Below are 20,897 nucleotides of genomic sequence, written 5' to 3'. Positions count from 1 at the left end.
CTGGTGCTTTGTACCTGGATCGGCACCACGTGGGTCTGGCCTGCTTGTCTGCTTGGAGAGTGTTTGGTTTGTGTTGTGACTTGTCTGGTTGTTTTGTGTTGTGTGTTGTTTTGTTTTGTGTTGTGTGTGTGTCTGGCTGGTTTGTGTGTTTGGCAGTGTGTTCGTGTGTCTGTTTGTCTGCTTGGCTGGTCGCGTTGTGTGTTGGCCTGGTGCTTTGTACCTGGATCGGCACCACGTGGGTCTGGCCTGCTTGTCTGTTGGGTGAGTGTTTGGTTTGTGTGTTTGATTGCGCGTGCGTTTTTTCATTTATCTGTCGTTTTGTTAGTTGTATGTCGGTGTGATTATTCGTTTTCGTTTGTTTACTTGTTGGTTCGGTCGTGTGTGTGTTCGTCTGTGTGTTTGTCCTGCGCGTGTGTGTGCTTGTCTGTGCGTGTGTGTGTTTGTCTGTCTGTCTGGTGAGTGGTTTCAGGTGTGTGTTGTGTGCTTGTTGTGTCGGGGGGTTATTACTTTTTTCTATCCCTTGTTATTTATTTCTACGATTATTTTGACAAAAACAACAACGACAACGAAAACAGCATCAGCAGCAAACACCCCAACGACACAGCGCACAGGTGTTCTGCCGCCGCCATCATGGCGCAGCGCCAGCGCGCGGAGGAGGAGGACGCGAGGATGATGAGCCTCACGCGGAGGAACAGCCTCGTGGCGTTTCCTCCGCCGGAGGTAACCGCCGAAGCTGTCGCCGTCGCGGTGGCCGCGTGCGTCGGCCCCGCCAACGTCAGGGCCGTCCAGCGCCAAAACCGCGGTGTCACCGTGTACGTGGCGGAGGAGGAGATGGTGGCGCGCGTCGTCGAGAAGGGGCTCACGGTCGGGGAGCTGTATGTACAATGCGCCCCGCTTGCCTCACCCGCGGTCCGCGTGCTGCTCTCCGGCACGCCGCCGTACCTCTCCAACGCCGAGCTGCGCAACGACCTGCAGCGTTTCGGCACGGCCGTGTCGAGTATCACGACATTGCCCATGCGAACGACCAACACTGCACTCACGCACGTCAAGGCACTGCAGCGGCAAGTTTTCATGGTCCTGAAAAATGGGGCCGAGGAGCTTGACGTTACACTAAAATACACCATAAACAAATGCACGTACACGGTGTATGCCTCATCGGTTGGACTCCGGTGCTACGGGTGTGGCAAATCGGGCCACGCCCGCAGAAACTGCCCGAACAAGGTGAGCGGGGTGGCTGCGCCACCTGCCGCGACGACGCCGGGACAGTGGGGGCGGCCAGAGGCGCAGCACCAGCAACAGACGCAGCAACAGAATCAGCCGCAGCAGCAGCAGCAGCAGCAGCAGCATCAGCAGCAGCAGCAGCAGCAGCAGCAGCAGCAGCAGCAGCAGGACGAGCGGCAGGACCGGCGGGAGCGGCAGATCATCAGCCACGACCCGCCGGGAGCGGAACCAGGCGGCGACGCGCAGGCGCCGGGGGACGACTCCGCCGGCTTCGTCACGGTTGAAGGGAGCCGAAAGAAACAAAGGGCCAAGAGGAAGGCGAAGAACGGGCACGCGGAGGGGGAGCACGAAGGCGCCCCCCCAAAGCGCACGGCCGGCATCGATGGAGACGCGGCGGGGCAGCCCGAGAACGCTGAGATCGCGGCACGGGGGGACGAGATGGACCATGGAACAACCCCACCCCCCGCCCCCCACCCCAACCCCCCCACTCCCCACTCCCCCACCCCACCCCCCCCATCACCCCCCCACCCCCCCCCACCCCCCACCCCCCCGCCCCACCCCCCCCACCACCCCCCCCCACCCCCCCCACCCCCCCCACCCCCCACCCCCCCACTCCCCACCCCCCCCACCCCACCCCCCCCATCACCCCCCCCCCACCCCCACCCCCCACCCCCCCGCCCCACCCCCCCCACCACCCCCCCCCACCCCCCACCCCCCCACCCCCCCCCCACCACCCCCCCCCACCCCCCCACCCCCCCCCCAGAGGCGGACACCCGCAGCGGCGACGGAGGTGCGCTGCAGCCGGCGACGACGGCGGCCGAGGGAGCGCCCGTCGAGCCGGACGACGAGAGTCGCCCCGGTCCGAGCGGCGCCCTGGGCCCACGGTGGTGGGCAGCGGACGCTGACCCCGGGGGTGACCGCGACGGGCGCGCGGACGCCGGGGCGGGCGGCGGCGACAATGAAGACTGCGGCGCCCTGGGAGGAGGGGGCGACGACGACGTAGACGACGACGACGCCTACACCGTGTGTGAGGGTGACGGAGGCAGCGTCTGCGGGAGCGAGTGGAGCTGCGGCCTGGTGGAGCCGGATAGGAAAATGCCCGCGCAGACCATCCTTGCCTTCTTTAGAGACAACTATGGCAAGAGGGTGTTTTCCAAAAAGGCTTTCCCGGACGCGGACGCGTTCCTCTCCACGGCGCAGGAGATCTGCCGGCGGCCGGCAGAGTACGGCTGCACTCCGAGGGAACGCTACCGTATTAAAGGAATGATGACGAGGCTGCGCGGGAAGGGGAAGGCGGCCTCAAAGGAGGCCTCAAAGGCGGCAGGGCGCGTGGACCTCCCCTGAACGCCGCGATGGGGCCACGATTAGTTGTCGCGACCATAAATTGTAACGGTCTGCGCAGCGAGGACCGGTGGCGCCGGCTGTGCAGGCTCCTCGACGATCAGGCGGTCGACGTGGCTTTAATACAAGAAACCCACCTAGACGCCGCGCTACAGCCGAGCCGCCAGCAGCTGCTGCACGGGCGCTCCTTTTTCTTTAGCAACGGGGTGAACGGGGCGGCGGGGGTCGCGGTGGTGTGCTCCCGGACCTTCGCCCCGGACGCCCTGACTTTTCGGGAGGTAGTGGCCGGCCACCTCGTCGTGGCGGACATGGTGCTCGCCGGCACCAAGGCCCGCGTGATAAATGTGTACGCGCCCAGCAAGTCGAGGGACAGGGCCGTGTTTTTCAAGGGCGAACTACGGCGGGTGGTGGCGGAGACCGACGGCGTCGAGGGGGCGGTCACGATCGTGGGGGGCGATTTTAATTGCACGCTCCAACCCTCCCTCGACCGAACTGGGCCAGAACCACACCCCGAATCTGCAAGAGAGTGGGCGGCCGTCGTGGCCGACCACGGACTACTCGACGCGTGGCGGCTCCAAAACCCGGGCCGGCAGCAGTACACATGGACCAGGTGCGGTGCGGGGGGGCGGCCGAGCCTGGCCAGGCTAGATCGGGTGTACGTCACGGCCGGGGGGGCCAGCCTGCTCGGTGAGAGCGGGGTGGTTCCCCCCGGTTTCTCCGACCACCACATGGTGTACGTGCGCCTGCATCTCCCTCACGGTGGGCAAGGGCGGCCGTATTGGAAACTGAACGTGAACCTGCTGGACGATGGTGGATTTCGGGCGGCCTTCCGGGCCTTTTGGAAGGTGTGGGAGGAGAGACGGGGCCGTTTCGCCACCCTCCAGCAGTGGTGGGACAATGGGAAGGCCCAGGTGGGGGTGTTGGCGAGGGCCTACATGGGCCAACACGTCGCGGCCCGGCGCGAGGAGGAGGAGGTTCTCCGGGCCCGGGTGCTGGCGGTGGAGGAGGCACTGGGCCACCACCCCGCCGCCGAGGGCTGCAGGGAGCTGCGGGAACAACAGCGGCTCCTGAGGGCCGTCTCGGACAACGACGCATACAGGGGGTTTGTGGGCCGGAAGATGACCCACCTGTACAGTATGGACGCGCCGACGAAAGCCTTCTTCAGGCAGGGGGCCACGCGGGCCCAGCGGACCGACATCACCAGCCTGACGGGGCCGGACGGAGAGACCCAGTGTGACGGGGAGGAAATCGTGCGCCTCGTCAATGGGTATTACGGACGGCTTTTTGCTGAGAAGAAAATTGACGAGGAGGCGGTGGCGGAACTCCTGGAGGGCGTCCCCAGGTTGGCTCCGCCTGACGCCAAACTGCTCGACGAACAGGTCACCATGACGGAGCTGGAGGCCGCGGTGAGGAGTCTCGCCGCGGGGAAGACCCCCGGCATAGACGGCCTTCCTACCGAGTTTTACACGACTTTCTGGAGCGAGCTCGGACCGGCGCTCGCCGACGTACTGCGCGAGAGCCTCCGGTCGGGGGTGCTGCCGCAGAGCAGCAGGCGCGCGGTGGTGACCCTGCTCCCAAAAAAGGGTGACCTGCGCCGCTTAGACAACTGGAGGCCGGTGTCCGTGCTATGCACGGACTGTAAGATTTTGGCTAAAGCCCTGGCGAACCGCCTGAAGACCGTGGCGGGGAGCCTCGTGCACCCGGACCAGTCGTACTGCGTCCCGGGGAGAGCCATACATGACAACGTCGGGGTGGTGCGGGACATCATGGACCTCGCCGCCGCCCACGGCGTTGATGCAGGCCTCTTGTTTTTAGATCAGGCGAAGGCCTTCGACCGTGTCTCACACGCGTATATGTACAGGGCGTTGGAGGCATACGGGGTAGGGCCAACCTTCAGGGCGCAGGTGCGCCTCCTGTATACGGAGGTGAGTAGCCTCACTAAAATAAATGGCAGGCTTGGCGCCCCCTTGGCCGTCGGGGGAGGGGTCCGGCAGGGGTGTCCTCTGTCCGGTATTCTGTACACCTTGTGTATAGAGCCTCTCCTGCGGCGGCTGCGGGGTACGCTGGGGGGGTTTCAGTTCCCGGGTGCGGGCGACGCGCCGATCACGCTCTCGGCGTACGCTGACGATGTGTGCGTCGTGGTGACGGGCGCGCAAGACGTGGAGGCGGTCCGAGGCGCGGTCCGTCTCTACGAGAGGGCCTCCGCCGCCAGCGTAAATTGGGAAAAGAGCGCAAAGCGATAGCGCTGAGACCGGGCGGGGTGGTGGGCTCACTGGCGCTCCCGGGAGGCGTCGCCTGGGGCGCGGGGGGAGCCCGCTACCTCGGGGTACATCTGGGAAGCCCGGTCGAGGTGGAACAAAATTGGGTAGAGGTAGAGGGAAAAATTGACGCGACGCTGGCGGCGTGGGCCCGGTTCGCCCCGGGAATGGCGTACCGGGGGAGGGTACTTGTAGTCAACAATTTGGCCGCGGCACTCCTCTGGCACAAAGCCAAAGCGCTGGAACCTCCGGCGGGGCTAGTGGCGCGGATACAGAAGCGCTTCACCGCCTTCGTGTGGCACGGTCACCACTGGCAGAGGCCAGGGGTCCTGTGTCTGCCGGTGGCGGAGGGGGGACAGGGCCTCGTGCACGTAGCGGCGCGGATCCGGACCTTCAGGCTCCAACAAGCACAGCGACTGTTGTACGGGGGGGAGGGACGGCCCGGGCGGCCCCTGGCCCTCGGCCTGCTGCGGCGTGCCGGGCGTCTGGGGTACACCCAGGAGCTGTTCCTGACGGACCAGGCCATCGTGGACCGAGCCTCGCTGCCCGCGGTCTACGGCGGCATGATGGACGCGTGGTCGACGCTGGATTGGGCGCGGGTCGGCGGCGGATACGGGGCGGCCCACTTCGTGGGGGAGCCCTTGTTCGCCAATGCAGTCCTGCCTGGCTTGCGGGGTGAGCATGCCCTGGCCGGGCGCTTTGCCGAATGCGGCATCGGACGGGTCGGTGACCTGCTGGCACCCGGACGGGACGCGTGGCGGACGGCCCTCGAAATTTCCGGAGCGGCCGGACGCCGCACGGTCCTGACAGGCGCGAAGGTGCTGAGGGAGGCCCTGCGGGCGATGCAGGCGCTGGGCGTCCGGCTGGCGGAGGTCGGGGAGGAGGACCCCCCCCCCGTTCCCTCCGCTGGCCTTCTCGGTCCACGCCCCCGACGGCCACGTGGAGGGCGGGACGCTGCTGCGCGTGGCGGGGTGCACCGAGGTGCCGCTCGAAGGTGCGCAAAAAACGCGGCTGTGCGACGTCTGTCTGAAGGCGGTGCTGAGCGCGGAGCTGGCGGGCCAGCCGGACACGGGGTGGAGGGAACACTTTGGCGCGCTGGACACTGCGGGGCCCCAGTGGAAAAACTTGTTCCGCCCTCCCACCACCAAGCGTTGCGGTGACCTTCAGTGGCGGCTGGTGCACCGCACGCTGCCAACAGCCGTGTGGGTCAGCCGCGCCGTGCCGGGGACCCCAGACACGTGTGCGTTCTGTGGGGTGCGGGAGGATGTGGTTCACGCGTACCTCCAGTGCGCGAGGCTGGCGCCACTCTTGGCCTTCGTGAAGGCGGTGTTCCGGGGGCTGGACGTTCCGGCCCGAGAGAGCGCGTACATACATGGGGTGACCGGCGTGGCGAGCCCCGTCAGGGACGTGGCGAACTTTGTGTGCGCGCAAGCGAAGCTCGCAACGTACACGACGAGGAAACGCGCGCTGGAAGGAAAGGTCGGCGGCGCGGGGGTGCTGCAGGTGGCGCAGGCCCTGATAAAGGCGCGCGTGCGGCTAGAATTCGCCCACCACAGGCTGTCGGCGGCCGAGGGGGAGTTCCTCCCGCGGTGGGGTAGGGCGCGGGACGCCCTGTGTACGGTCGAGGACGGCGCGGTCCTGTTTGTGTTTGACCCCCTCCCCCCCCCCTGACCGGATGCCCCCCCTCCGCCCCCCCCCAGAACCCCCCCCCCCCTCAGGGGTGACCGGTGCGAATAGTGCCTGGACACTGAAGCGGGCGCGACGGTTTTTGTGGTTGTGCGGTGTGGTTTTTGTGGTTGGTTTATATCGCGCACATGGGCGCCACTGCACTGGGCAGAGGGTGCCGGAATAAAGACATTCAAAAATCAAAAAAAAATCTGTCTCTATCTCTCTCTGACTCCCTCTCTCTCTCCGTCTGCCCCCCAGGACGCTCGCTCTGTCTCTGTGTCTCTCTGTTTCTCTCTCTCTGTGTCTTTCTGTGTCTCTCTGTGTCTCTCTGACTCTCTCTCTCTCTGTCTCTCTGTGTCTCTCTGTGTCTCTCTGACTCCCTCTCTCTCTGTGTTACTCTCCGTGTCTCTCCCCCAGGACGCTCGCTCTCCGCCTGCAACGGCTACGACCTCGTGCCCACGGCACCTTCCCTGCTGCCTCCACCACCACCTCCACCACCTCCACCACCACCTCCACCACCGCTGCCGTCACTGTCACGCTCCCAACTCCACCCCACCCCAACCTCCACCTCCTCCACCTCCTCCACCACCGTGGCCACCTCCTCCACCGCCACCGCCATCGCTACGACCACGACACAGCAGCAGCAGCAGCAGCAGCTGCAGCAGCAGCAGCAGCAGCAGCAGCAGAGGCAGCAGCAGCAGCAGCAGCAGCAGCAGCGGCAGCAGCAGCAGCAGCAGCAGAGGTTCTGCTTCGTAGCCACGGTTCGGCTAGCCACTCCGCAGTTCATCAAGGTGGGTGACCTCCTCCCTCCTCCCGACTTCTCCTCATTGGATCTTGTGCCGAGACATCTCCGGACCTTCGGTAAAGTCGTAACGTAGAAGGGAAATAATAAAGTAAGAGAGAAGTGAACGTAATGAAATGATTAGAAAAAAAACGGGATGAAAGAATAAAAATTAAACGTAATAAAGTAATAAAAATTAAACGTAATAAAAGAATTAAAATTAAACGTAATAAAATAATGAAAATTAAACGTAATAAAATAATGAAAATTAAACGTAATAAAATAATAAAAATTAAACGTAATAAAATAAAAAAAATTAAACGTAATAAAAGAATTAAAATTAAACGTAATAAAATAATTAAAATAAAACATAATTAAATTTCGATTTAAAGCTTCTTTCGTGACTGCAGGGATTCATCTTCTTGGTTCTTTCGGTAAAGTCGTCACGTAGAAGGGAAATAATAAAATAATAAAATTTAAACGTAATAAAATACAATTCGTTCGGCCACAACGCAAGCAGCCGTCCTCAGGTGAAGAACAGGTCTGTCGGAAAGACAGCGTCTGAATGAGCACCACCAAGCTTGGCAGCGTATATACTTAAATATATACTTAAATACACGCTGCCAAGCTTGGTGGTGCTCATTGAGACGCTGTCTTTCCAACAGACCTGTTCTTCTGAACACCACCATGCTTGGCAGCGTATATTTAAGTATATATTTAAGTATATACGCTGCCAAGCTTGGTGGTGCTCATTCAGACGCTGTCTTTCCGACAGACCTGTTCTTCTGAACACCACCAAGCTTGGCAGCGTATATTTAAGTATATATTTAAGTATATACGCTGCCAAGCTTGGTGGTGCTCATTCAGACGCTGTCTTTCCGACAGACCTGTTCTTCACCTGAGGGACGGCTGCTTGCGTTGTGGCCGAAACGTCGTGAGAATTGTATTATGTTATTATGTTTTATTTTTATTATTTTATTACTTCTCTTCGACGTGACGACTTTACCGAAAGAACCAAGAAGATGAATCCCTGCAGTCACGAAAGCTTTACATCGAAATCCAGCAACCTTGTCGGAGAACTCCATCCCTACCAGATCATCACCACCCCTACCAGATCATCACCATCCCTACAAGATCATCACCATCCCTACCAGATCATCACCATCCCTACCAGATCATCTCCATCCCTACCAGATCATCACCATCCCTACCAGATCATCTCCATCCCTACCAGATCATCACCATCCCTACCAGATCATCTCTACCCCTACCAGATCATCTCCATCCCTACCAGATCATCACCATTCCTACCAGATCATCTCCATCCCTACCAGATCATCACCATCCCTACCAGATCATCACCACCCCTACCAGATCATCTCCACATCTACCAGATCATCACCATCCCTACCAGATCATCACCACCCCTACCAGATCATCACCATCCCTACCAGATCATCACCATCCCTACCAGATCATCACCACCCCTACCAGATCATCACCATCCCTACCAGATCATCACCATCCCTACCAGATCATCACCATCCCTACCAGATCATCTCCATCCCTAGCAGATCATCTCCATCCCTACCAGATCATCACCATCCCTACCAGATCATCACCATCCCTACCAGATCATCACCATCCCTACCAGATCATCTCCATCCCTACCAGATCATCACCATTCCTACCAGATCATCACCATCCCTACCAGATCATCACCACTCCTACCAGATCATCACCATCCCTACCAGATCATCACCATCCCTACCAGATCATCACCACCCCTACCAGATCATCTCCATCCCTACCAGATCATCACCATCCCTACCAGATCATCACCACTCCTACCAGATCATCACCATCCTTACCAGATCATCACCATCCCTACCAGATCATCACCATCCCTACCAGATCATCACCATCCCTACCAGATCATCACCATCCCTACCAGATCATCTCCACCCCTACCAGATCATCTCCATCCCTACCAGATCATCTCCACCCCTACCAGATCATCTCCATCCCTACCAGATCATCTCCATCCCTACCAGATCATCTCCATCCCTACCAGATCATCTCCATCCCTACCAGATCATCACCATCCCTACCAGATCATCACCATCCCTACCAGATCATCACCATCCCTACCAGATCATCACCATCCCTACCAGATCATCTCCATCCCTACCAGATCATCACCATCCCTACCAGATCATCACCATCCCTACCAGATCATCACCACCCCTACCAGATCATCTCCATCCCTACCAGATCATCACCATCCCTACCAGATCATCACCATCCCTACCAGATCATCACCATCCCTACCAGATCATCACCACACCTACCAGATCATCTCCATCCCTACCAGATCATCACCATCCCTACCAGATCATCACCATCCCTACCAGATCATCACCATCCCTACCAGATCATCACCATCCCTACCAGATCATCTCCATCCCTACCAGATCATCACCATCCCTACCAGATCATCTCCATCCCTACCAGATCATCACCATCCCTACCAGATAATCACCATCCCTACCAGATCATCACCACCCCTACCAGATCATCACCATCCCTACCAGATCATCACCATCCCTACCAGATCATCACCATCCCTACCAGATCATCTCCATCCCTACCAGATCATCACCATCCCTACCAGATCATCTCCATCCCTACCAGATCATCACCATCCCTACCAGATCATCTCCATCCCTACCAGATCATCACCATCCCTACCAGATCATCACCATCCCTACCAGATCATCTCCATCCCTACCAGATCATCTCCATCCCTACCAGATCATCTCCATCCCTACCAGATCATCTCCATCCCTACCAGATCATCTCCACCCCTACTAGATCATCACCACCCCTACCAGATCATCTCCACCCCTACCAGATCATCTCCATCCCTACCAGATCATCTCCATCCCTACCAGATCATCTCCATCCCTACCAGATCATCTCCATCCCTACCAGATCATCTCCATCCCTACCAGATCATCACCATCCCTACCAGATCATCACCATCCCTACCAGATCATCACCATCCCTACCAGATCATCACCATCCCTACCAGATCATCTCCATCCCTACCAGATCATCACCATCCCTACCAGATCATCTCCATCCCTACCAGATCATCTCCATCCCTACCAGATCATCTCCATCCCTACCAGATCATCTCCATCCCTACCAGATCATCTCCATCCCTACCAGATCATCTCCATCCCTACCAGATCATCTCCATCCCTACCAGATCATCACCATCCCTACCAGATCATCACCATCCCTACCAGATCATCACCACCCCTACCAGATCATCTCCATCCCTACCAGATCATCTCCATCCCTACCAGATCATCACCATCCCTACCAGATCATCTCCATCCCTACCAGATCATCTCCATCCCTACCAGATCATCTCCATCCCTACCAGATCATCTCCATCCCTACCAGATCATCTCCATCCCTACCAGATCATCTCCATCCTTACCAGATCATCACCATCCCTACCAGATCATCACCATCCCTACCAGATCATCACCACCCCTACCAGATCATCTCCATCCCTACCAGATCATCTCCATCCCTACCAGATCATCTCCATCCCTACCAGATCATCTCCACCCCTACTAGATCATCACCACCCCTACCAGATCATCACCATCCCTACCAGATCATCACCATCCCTACCAGATCATCTCCATCCCTACCAGATCATCTCCACACCTACCAGATCATCACCATCCCTACCAGATCATCACCATCCCTACCAGACCATCTCCATCCCTACCAGATCATCTCCATCCCTACCAGATCATCACCATCCCTACCAGATCATCTCCATCCCTACCAGATCATCTCCATCCCTACCAGATCATCACCATCCCTACCAGATCATCTCCATCCCTACCAGATCATCTCCATCCCTACCAGATCATCACCATCCCTACCAGATCATCACCATCCCTACCAGATCATCACCATCCCTACCAGATCATCTCCATCCTTACCAGATCATCACCATCCCTACCAGATCATCTCCATCCCTACCAGATCATCACCATCCCTACCAGATCATCACCATCCCTACCAGATCATCACCATCCCTACCAGATCATCACCATCCCTACCAGATCATCACCATCCCTACCAGATCATCACCATCCCTACCAGATCATCACCATCCCTACCAGATCATCACCACCCCTACCAGATCATCTCCATCCCTACCAGATCATCACCATCCCTACCAGATCATCACCATCCCTACCAGATCATCACCATCCCTACCAGATCATCACCATCCCTACCAGATCATCACCATCCCTACCAGATCATCTCCATCCTTACCAGATCATCTCCATCCCTACCAGATCATCACCATCCCTACCAGATCATCTCCATCCCTACCAGATCATCACCACCCCTACCAGATCATCACCATCCCTACCAGATCATCTCCATCCCTACCAGATCATCACCACCCCTACCAGATGATCACCATCCCTACCAGATCATCTCCATCCCTACCAGATCATCACCATCCCTACCAGATCATCTCCATCCCTACCAGATCATCTCCATCCCTACCAGATCATCTCCATCTCTACCAGATCATCTCCACCCCTACCAGATCATCTCCATCCCTACCAGATCATCACCATCCCTACCAGATCATCTCCATCCCTACCAGATCATCTCCACCCCTACCAGATCATCTCCACCCCTACCAGATCATCTCCATCCCTCCCAGATCATCTCCATCCTTACCAGATCATCTCCATCCCTACCAGATCATCACCATCCCTACCAGATCATCTCCATCCCTACCAGATCATCTCCACCCCTACCAGATCATCTCCATCCCTACCAGATCATCACCATCCCTACCAGATCATCTCCATCCCTACCAGATCATCTCCATCCCTACCAGATCATCTCCATCCCTACCAGATCATCTCCATCCCTACCAGATCATCTCCACCCCTACCAGATCATCTCCATCCCTACCAGATCATCTCCATCCCTACCAGATCATCTCCATCCCTACCAGATCATCTCCACCCCTACCAGATCATCTCCATCCCTACCAGATCATCTCCATCCCTACCAGATCATCTCCATCCCTACCAGATCATCACCATCCCTACCAGATCATCTCCATCCCTACCAGATCATCTCCATCCCTACCAGATCATCTCCATCCCTACCAGATCATCTCCACCCCTACCAGATCATCTCCATCCCTACCAGATCATCTCCATCCCTACCAGATTATCTCCATCCCTACCAGATCATCTCCATCCCTACCAGATCATTTCCATCCCTACCAGATCATCACCATCCCTCCCAGATCATCACCATCCTTACCAGGTCATCACCATCCCTCCCAGATCATCTCCACCCCTACCAGATCATCTCCCCCCCTACCAGATCATCACCATCCCTACCAGATCATTTCCATCCCTACCAGATCATCACCACCCCTACCAGATCATCACCACCCCTACCAGATCATCACCATCCCTACCAGATCATCTCCATCCCTACCAGATCATCACCATCCCTACCAGATCATCTCCATCCCTACCAGATCATCTCCATCCCTACCAGATCATCACCATCCCTACCAGATCATCTCCATCCCTACCAGATCATCACCATCCCTACCAGATCATCTCCATCCCTACCAGATCATCTCCATCCCTACCAGATCATCTCCATCCCTACCAGATCATCTCCATCCCTACCAGATCATCACCATCCCTACCAGATCATCTCCATCCCTACCAGATCATCTCCATCCCTACCAGATCATCACCACCCCTACCAGATCATCTCCATCCCTACCAGATCATCTCCACCCCTACCAGATCATCTCCATCCCTACCAGATCATCACCATCCCTACCAGATCATCACCATCCCTACCAGATCATCACCATCCCTACCAGATCATCACCATCCCTACCAGATCATCACCATCCCTACCAGATCATCTCCATCCCTACCAGATCATCACCATCCCTACCAGATCATCACCATCCCTACCAGATCATCTCCATCCCTACCAGATCATCACCATCCCTACCAGATCATCTCCATCCCTACCAGATCATCTCCATCTCTACCAGATCATCACCATCCCTACCAGATCATCACCATCCCTACCAGATCATCACCATCCCTACCAGATCATCACCATCCCTACCAGATCATCTCCCCCCCTACCAGTTCATCTCCATCCCTACCAGATCATCTCCATCCCTACCAGATCATCTCCATCCCTACCAGATCATCTCCATCCCTACCAGATCATCTCCATCCCTACCAGATCATCTCCATCCCTACCAGATCATCTCCATCCCTACCAGATCATCACCATCCCTACCAGATCATCTCCATCCCTACCAGATCATCACCATCCCTACCAGATCATCACCATCCCTACCAGATCATCTCCATCCCTACCAGATCATCACCATCCCTACCAGATCATCTCCACCTTTACCAGATCATCTCCATCCCTACCAGATCATCTCCACCCCTACCAGATCATCTCCATCCCTACCAGATCATCTCCATCCCTACCAGATCATCTCCATCCCTACCAGATCATCTCCATCCCTACCAGATCATCACCATCCCTACCAGATCATCACCATCCCTACCAGATCATCACCATCCCTACCAGATCATCACCATCCCTACCAGATCATCTCCATCCCTACCAGATCATCACCATCCCTACCAGATCATCACCATCCCTACCAGATCATCACCACCCCTACCAGATCATCTCCATCCCTACCAGATCATCACCATCCCTACCAGATCATCACCATCCCTACCAGATCATCACCATCCCTACCAGATCATCACCACACCTACCAGATCATCTCCATCCCTACCAGATCATCACCATCCCTACCAGATCATTACCATCCCTACCAGATCATCACCATCCCTACCAGATCATCACCATCCCTACCAGATCATCTCCATCCCTACCAGATCATCACCATCCCTACCAGATCATCTCCATCCCTACCAGATCATCACCATCCCTACCAGATCATCACCATCCCTACCAGATCATCACCACCCCTACCAGATCATCACCATCCCTACCAGATCATCACCATCCCTACCAGATCATCACCATCCCTACCAGATCATCTCCATCCCTACCAGATCATCACCATCCCTACCAGATCATCTCCATCCCTACCAGATCATCACCATCCCTACCAGATCATCTCCATCCCTACCAGATCATCACCATCCCTACCAGATCATCACCATCCCTACCAGATCATCTCCATCCCTACCAGATCATCTCCATCCCTACCAGATCATCTCCATCTCTACCAGATCATCTCCATCCCTACCAGATCATCTCCACCCCTACTAGATCATCACCACCCCTACCAGATCATCTCCACCCCTACCAGATCATCTCCATCCCTACCAGATCATCTCCATCCCTACCAGATCATCTCCATCCCTACCAGATCATCTCCATCCCTACCAGATCATCTCCATCCCTACCAGATCATCACCATCCCTACCAGATCATCACCATCCCTACCAGATCATCACCATCCCTACCAGATCATCACCATCCCTACCAGATCATCTCCATCCCTACCAGATCATCACCATCCCTACCAGATCATCTCCATCCCTACCAGATCATCTCCATCCCTACCAGATCATCTCCATCCCTACCAGATCATCTCCATCCCTACCAGATCATCTCCATCCCTACCAGATCATCTCCATCCCTACCAGATCATCACCATCCTTACCAGATCATCACCATCCCTACCAGATCATCTCCATCCCTACCAGATCATCTCCATCCCTACCAGATCATCACCATCCCTACCAGATCATCTCCATCCCTACCAGATCATCTCCATCCCTACCAGATCATCTCCATCCCTACCAGATCATCTCCATCCCTACCAGATCATCACCATCCCTACCAGATCATCTCCATCCCTACCAGATCATCACCATCCCTACCAGATCATCTCCATCCCTACCAGATCATCTCCATCCCTACCAGATCATCTCCATCCCTACCAGATCATCTCCATCCCTACCAGATCATCTCCATCCCTACCAGATCATCTCCATCCCTACCAGATCATCTCCATCCCTACCAGATCATCACCATCCCTACCAGATCATCACCATCCCTACCAGATCATCTCCATCCCTACCAGATCATCTCCATCCCTACCAGATCATCACCATCCCTACCAGATCATCTCCATCCCTACCAGATCATCTCCATCCCTACCAGATCATCTCCATCCCTACCAGATCATCTCCATCCCTACCAGATCATCTCCATCCCTACCAGATCATCTCCATCCTTACCAGATCATCACCATCCCTACCAGATCATCACCATCCCTACCAGATCATCACCACCCCTACCAGATCATCTCCATCCCTACCAGATCATCTCCATCCCTACCAGATCATCTCCATCCCTACCAGATCATCTCCATCCCTACCAGATCATCTCCATCCCTACCAGATCACCTCCATCCCTACCAGATCATCTCCATCCCTACCAGATCATCACCATCCCTACCAGATCATCACCATCCCTACCAGATCATCTCCATCCCTACCAGATCATCTCCATCCCTACCAGATCATCACCATCCCTACCAGATCATCTCCATCCCTACCAGATCATCTCCATCCCTACCAGATCATCTCCATCCCTACCAGATCATCTTCATCCCTACCAGATCATCTCCATCCCTACCAGATCATCTCCATCCTTACCAGATCATCACCATCCCTACCAGATCATCACCATCCCTACCAGATCATCACCACCCCTACCAGATCATCTCCATCCCTACCAGATCATCTCCATCCCTACCAGATCATCTCCATCCCTACCAGATCATCTCCACCCCTACCAGATCATCTCCATCCCTACCAGATCATCACCATCCCTACCAGATCATCACCATCCCTACCAGATCATCACCATCCCTACCAGATCATCACCACACCTACCAGATCATCTCCATCCCTACCAGATCATCACCATCCCTACCAGATCATTACCATCCCTACCAGATCATCACCATCCCTACCAGATCATCACCATCCCTACCAGATCATCTCCATCCCTACCAGATCATCACCATCCCTACCAGATCATCTCCATCCCTACCAGATCATCACCATCCCTACCAGATCATCACCATCCCTACCAGATCATCACCACCCCTACCAGATCATCACCATCCCTACCAGATCATCACCATCCCTACCAGATCATCACCATCCCTACCAGATCATCTCCATCCCTACCAGATCATCACCATCCCTACCAGATCATCTCCATCCCTACCAGATCATCACCATCCCTACCAGATCATCTCCATCCCTACCAGATCATCACCATCCCTACCAGATCATCACCATCCCTACCAGATCATCTCCATCCCTACCAGATCATCTCCATCCCTACCAGATCATCTCCATCTCTACCAGATCATCTCCATCCCTACCAGATCATCTCCACCCCTACTAGATCATCACCACCCCTACCAGATCATCTCCACCCCTACCAGATCATCTCCATCCCTACCAGATCATCTCCATCCCTACCAGATCATCTCCATCCCTACCAGATCATCTCCATCCCTACCAGATCATCTCCATCCCTACCAGATCATCACCATCCCTACCAGATCATCACCATCCCTACCAGATCATCACCATCCCTACCAGATCATCACCATCCCTACCAGATCATCTCCATCCCTACCAGATCATCACCATCCCTACCAGATCATCTCCATCCCTACCAGATCATCTCCATCCCTACCAGATCATCTCCATCCCTACCAGATCATCTCCATCCCTACCAGATCATCTCCATCCCTACCAGATCATCTCCATCCCTACCAGATCATCACCATCCTTACCAGATCATCACCATCCCTACCAGATCATCTCCATCCCTACCAGATCATCTCCATCCCTACCAGATCATCACCATCCCTACCAGATCATCTCCATCCCTACCAGATCATCTCCATCCCTACCAGATCATCTCCATCCCTACCAGATCATCTCCATCCCTACCAGATCATCACCATCCCTACCAGATCATCTCCATCCCTACCAGATCATCACCATCCCTACCAGATCATCTCCATCCCTACCAGATCATCTCCATCCCTACCAGATCATCTCCATCCCTACCAGATCATCTCCATCCCTACCAGATCATCTCCATCCCTACCAGATCATCTCCATCCCTACCAGATCATCACCATCCCTACCAGATCATCACCATCCCTACCAGATCATCACCATCCCTACCAGATCATCTCCATCCCTACCAGATCATCACCATCCCTACCAGATCATCTCCATCCCTACCAGATCATCACCATCCCTACCAGATCATCTCCATCCCTACCAGATCATCACCATCCCTACCAGATCATCACCATCCCTACCAGATCATCTCCATCCCTACCAGATCATCTCCATCCCTACCAGATCATCTCCATCTCTACCAGATCATCTCCATCCCTACCAGATCATCTCCACCCCTACTAGATCATCACCACCCCTACCAGATCATCTCCACCCCTACCAGATCATCTCCATCCCTACCAGATCATCTCCATCCCTACCAGATCATCTCCATCCCTACCAGATCATCTCCATCCCTACCAGATCATCTCCATCCCTACCAGATCATCACCATCCCTACCAGATCATCACCATCCCTACCAGATCATCACCATCCCTACCAGATCATCACCATCCCTACCAGATCATCTCCATCCCTACCAGATCATCACCATCCCTACCAGATCATCTCCATCCCTACCAGATCATCTCCATCCCTACCAGATCATCTCCATCCCTACCAGATCATCTCCATCCCTACCAGATCATCTCCATCCCTACCAGATCATCTCCATCCCTACCAGATCATCACCATCCTTACCAGATCATCACCATCCCTACCAGATCATCTCCATCCCTACCAGATCATCTCCATCCCTACCAGATCATCACCATCCCTACCAGATCATCTCCATCCCTACCAGATCATCTCCATCCCTACCAGATCATCTCCATCCCTACCAGATCATCTCCATCCCTACCAGATCATCACCATCCCTACCAGATCATCTCCATCCATACCAGATCATCACCATCCCTACCAGATCATCTCCATCCCTACCAGATCATCTCCATCCCTACCAGATCATCTCCATCCCTACCAGATCATCTCCATCCCTACCAGATCATCTCCATCCCTACCAGATCATCTCCATCCCTACCAGATCATCTCCATCCCTACCAGATCATCACCATCCCTACCAGATCATCACCATCCCTACCAGATCATCTCCATCCCTACCAGATCATCTCCATCCCTACCAGATCATCACCATCCCTACCAGATCATCTCCATCCCTACCAGATCATCTCCATCCCTACCAGATCATCTCCATCCCTACCAGATCATCTCCATCCCTACCAGATCATCTCCATCCCTACCAGATCATCTCCATCCTTACCAGATCATCACCATCCCTACCAGATCATCACCATCCCTACCAGATCATCACCACCCCTACCAGATCATCTCCATCCCTACCAGATCATCTCCATCCCTACCAGATCATCTCCATCCCTACCAGATCATCTCCATCCCTACCAGATCATCTCCATCCCTACCAGATCACCTCCATCCCTACCAGATCATCTCCATCCCTACCAGATCATCACCATCCCTACCAGATCATCACCATCCCTACCAGATCATCTCCATCCCTACCAGATCATCTCCATCCCTACCAGATCATCACCATCCCTACCAGATCATCTCCATCCCTACCAGATCATCTCCATCCCTACCAGATCATCTCCATCCCTACCAGATCATCTCCATCCCTACCAGATCATCTCCATCCCTACCAGATCATCTCCATCCTTACCAGATCATCACCATCCCTACCAGATCATCACCATCCCTACCAGATCATCACCACCCCTACCAGATCATCTCCATCCCTACCAGATCATCTCCATCCCTACCAGATCATCTCCATCCCTACCAGATCATCTCCACCCCTACTAGATCATCACCACCCCTACCAGATCATCACCATCCCTACCAGATCATCACCATCCCTACCAGATCATCTCCATCCCTACCAGATCATCTCCACACCTACCAGATCATCACCATCCCTACCAGATCATCACCATCCCTACCAGACCATCTCCATCCCTACCAGATCATCTCCATCCCTACCAGATCATCACCATCCCTACCAGATCATCTCCATCCCTACCAGATCATCTCCATCCCTACCAGATCATCACCATCCCTACCAGATCATCTCCATCCCTACCAGATCATCTCCATCCCTACCAGATCATCACCATCCCTACCAGATCATCTCCATCCCTACCAGATCATCTCCATCCCTACCAGATCATCACCATCCCTACCAGATCATCACCATCCCTACCAGATCATCACCATCCCTACCAAATCATCTCCATCCTTACCAGATCATCACCATCCCTACCAGATCATCTCCATCCCTACCAGATCATCACCATCCCTACCAGATCATCACCATCCCTACCAGATCATCACCATCCCTACCAGATCATCACCATCCCTACCAGATCATCACCATCCCTACCAGATCATCACCATCCCTACCAGATCATCACCACCCCTACCAGATCATCTCCATCCCTACCAGATCATCACCATCCCTACCAGATCATCACCATCCCTACCAGATCATCACCATCCCTACCAGATCATCACCATCCCTACCAGATCATCACCATCCCTACCAGATCATCTCCATCCTTACCAGATCATCACCATCCCTACCAGATCATCTCCATCCCTACCAGATCATCTCCATCTCTACCAGATCATCTCCACCCCTACCAGATCATCTCCATCCCTACCAGATCATCACCATCCCTACCAGATCATCTCCATCCCTACCAGATCATCACCACCCCTACCAGATCATCACCATCCCTACCAGATCATCTCCATCCCTACCAGATCATCACCACCCCTACCAGATGATCACCATCCCTACCAGATCATCTCCATCCCTACCAGATCATCACCATCCCTACCAAATCATCTCCATCCCTACCAGATCATCTCCATCCCTACCAGATCATCTCCATCTCTACCAGATCATCTCCACCCCTACCAGATCATCTCCATCCCTACCAGATCATCACCATCCCTACCAGATCATCTCCATCCCTACCAGATCATCTCCACCCCTACCAGATCATCTCCACCCCTACCAGATCATCTCCATCCCTCCCAGATCATCTCCATCCTTACCAGATCATCTCCATCCCTACCAGATCATCACCATCCCTACCAGATCATCTCCATCCCTACCAGATCATCTCCACCCCTACCAGATCATCTCCATCCCTACCAGATCATCACCATCCCTACCAGATCATCTCCATCCCTACCAGATCATCTCCATCCCTACCAGATCATCTCCATCCCTACCAGATCATCTCCATCCC

The 20,897-nt window shown here is 55.0% G+C and overlaps 1 long non-coding RNA gene across 1 annotated transcript in view; it reads left to right on the top strand.

The window, feature by feature from the left end:
* Positions 1–7,151: 7,151 nt before the first annotated feature.
* LOC144955085 (uncharacterized) overlaps positions 7,152–20,897 on the top strand; it is a 30,780-nt gene continuing 17,034 nt past the window's right edge. Inside the window, exon 1 of the long non-coding RNA XR_013641500.1 lies at positions 7,152–7,279. This is a non-coding gene — a long non-coding RNA (uncharacterized LOC144955085). The remainder of the gene's footprint in view (positions 7,280–20,897) is intronic.

The sequence above is a fragment of the Lampetra fluviatilis genome, unplaced genomic scaffold (genome assembly GCF_964198595.1).
Source record: "Lampetra fluviatilis unplaced genomic scaffold, kcLamFluv1.1 SCAFFOLD_306, whole genome shotgun sequence".
Lineage (NCBI taxonomy): Eukaryota > Metazoa > Chordata > Hyperoartia > Petromyzontiformes > Petromyzontidae > Lampetra > Lampetra fluviatilis.
The sequence above is the reverse complement of the archived record's forward strand: the minus strand, read 5'-3'. Positions and strand labels throughout refer to the sequence as shown.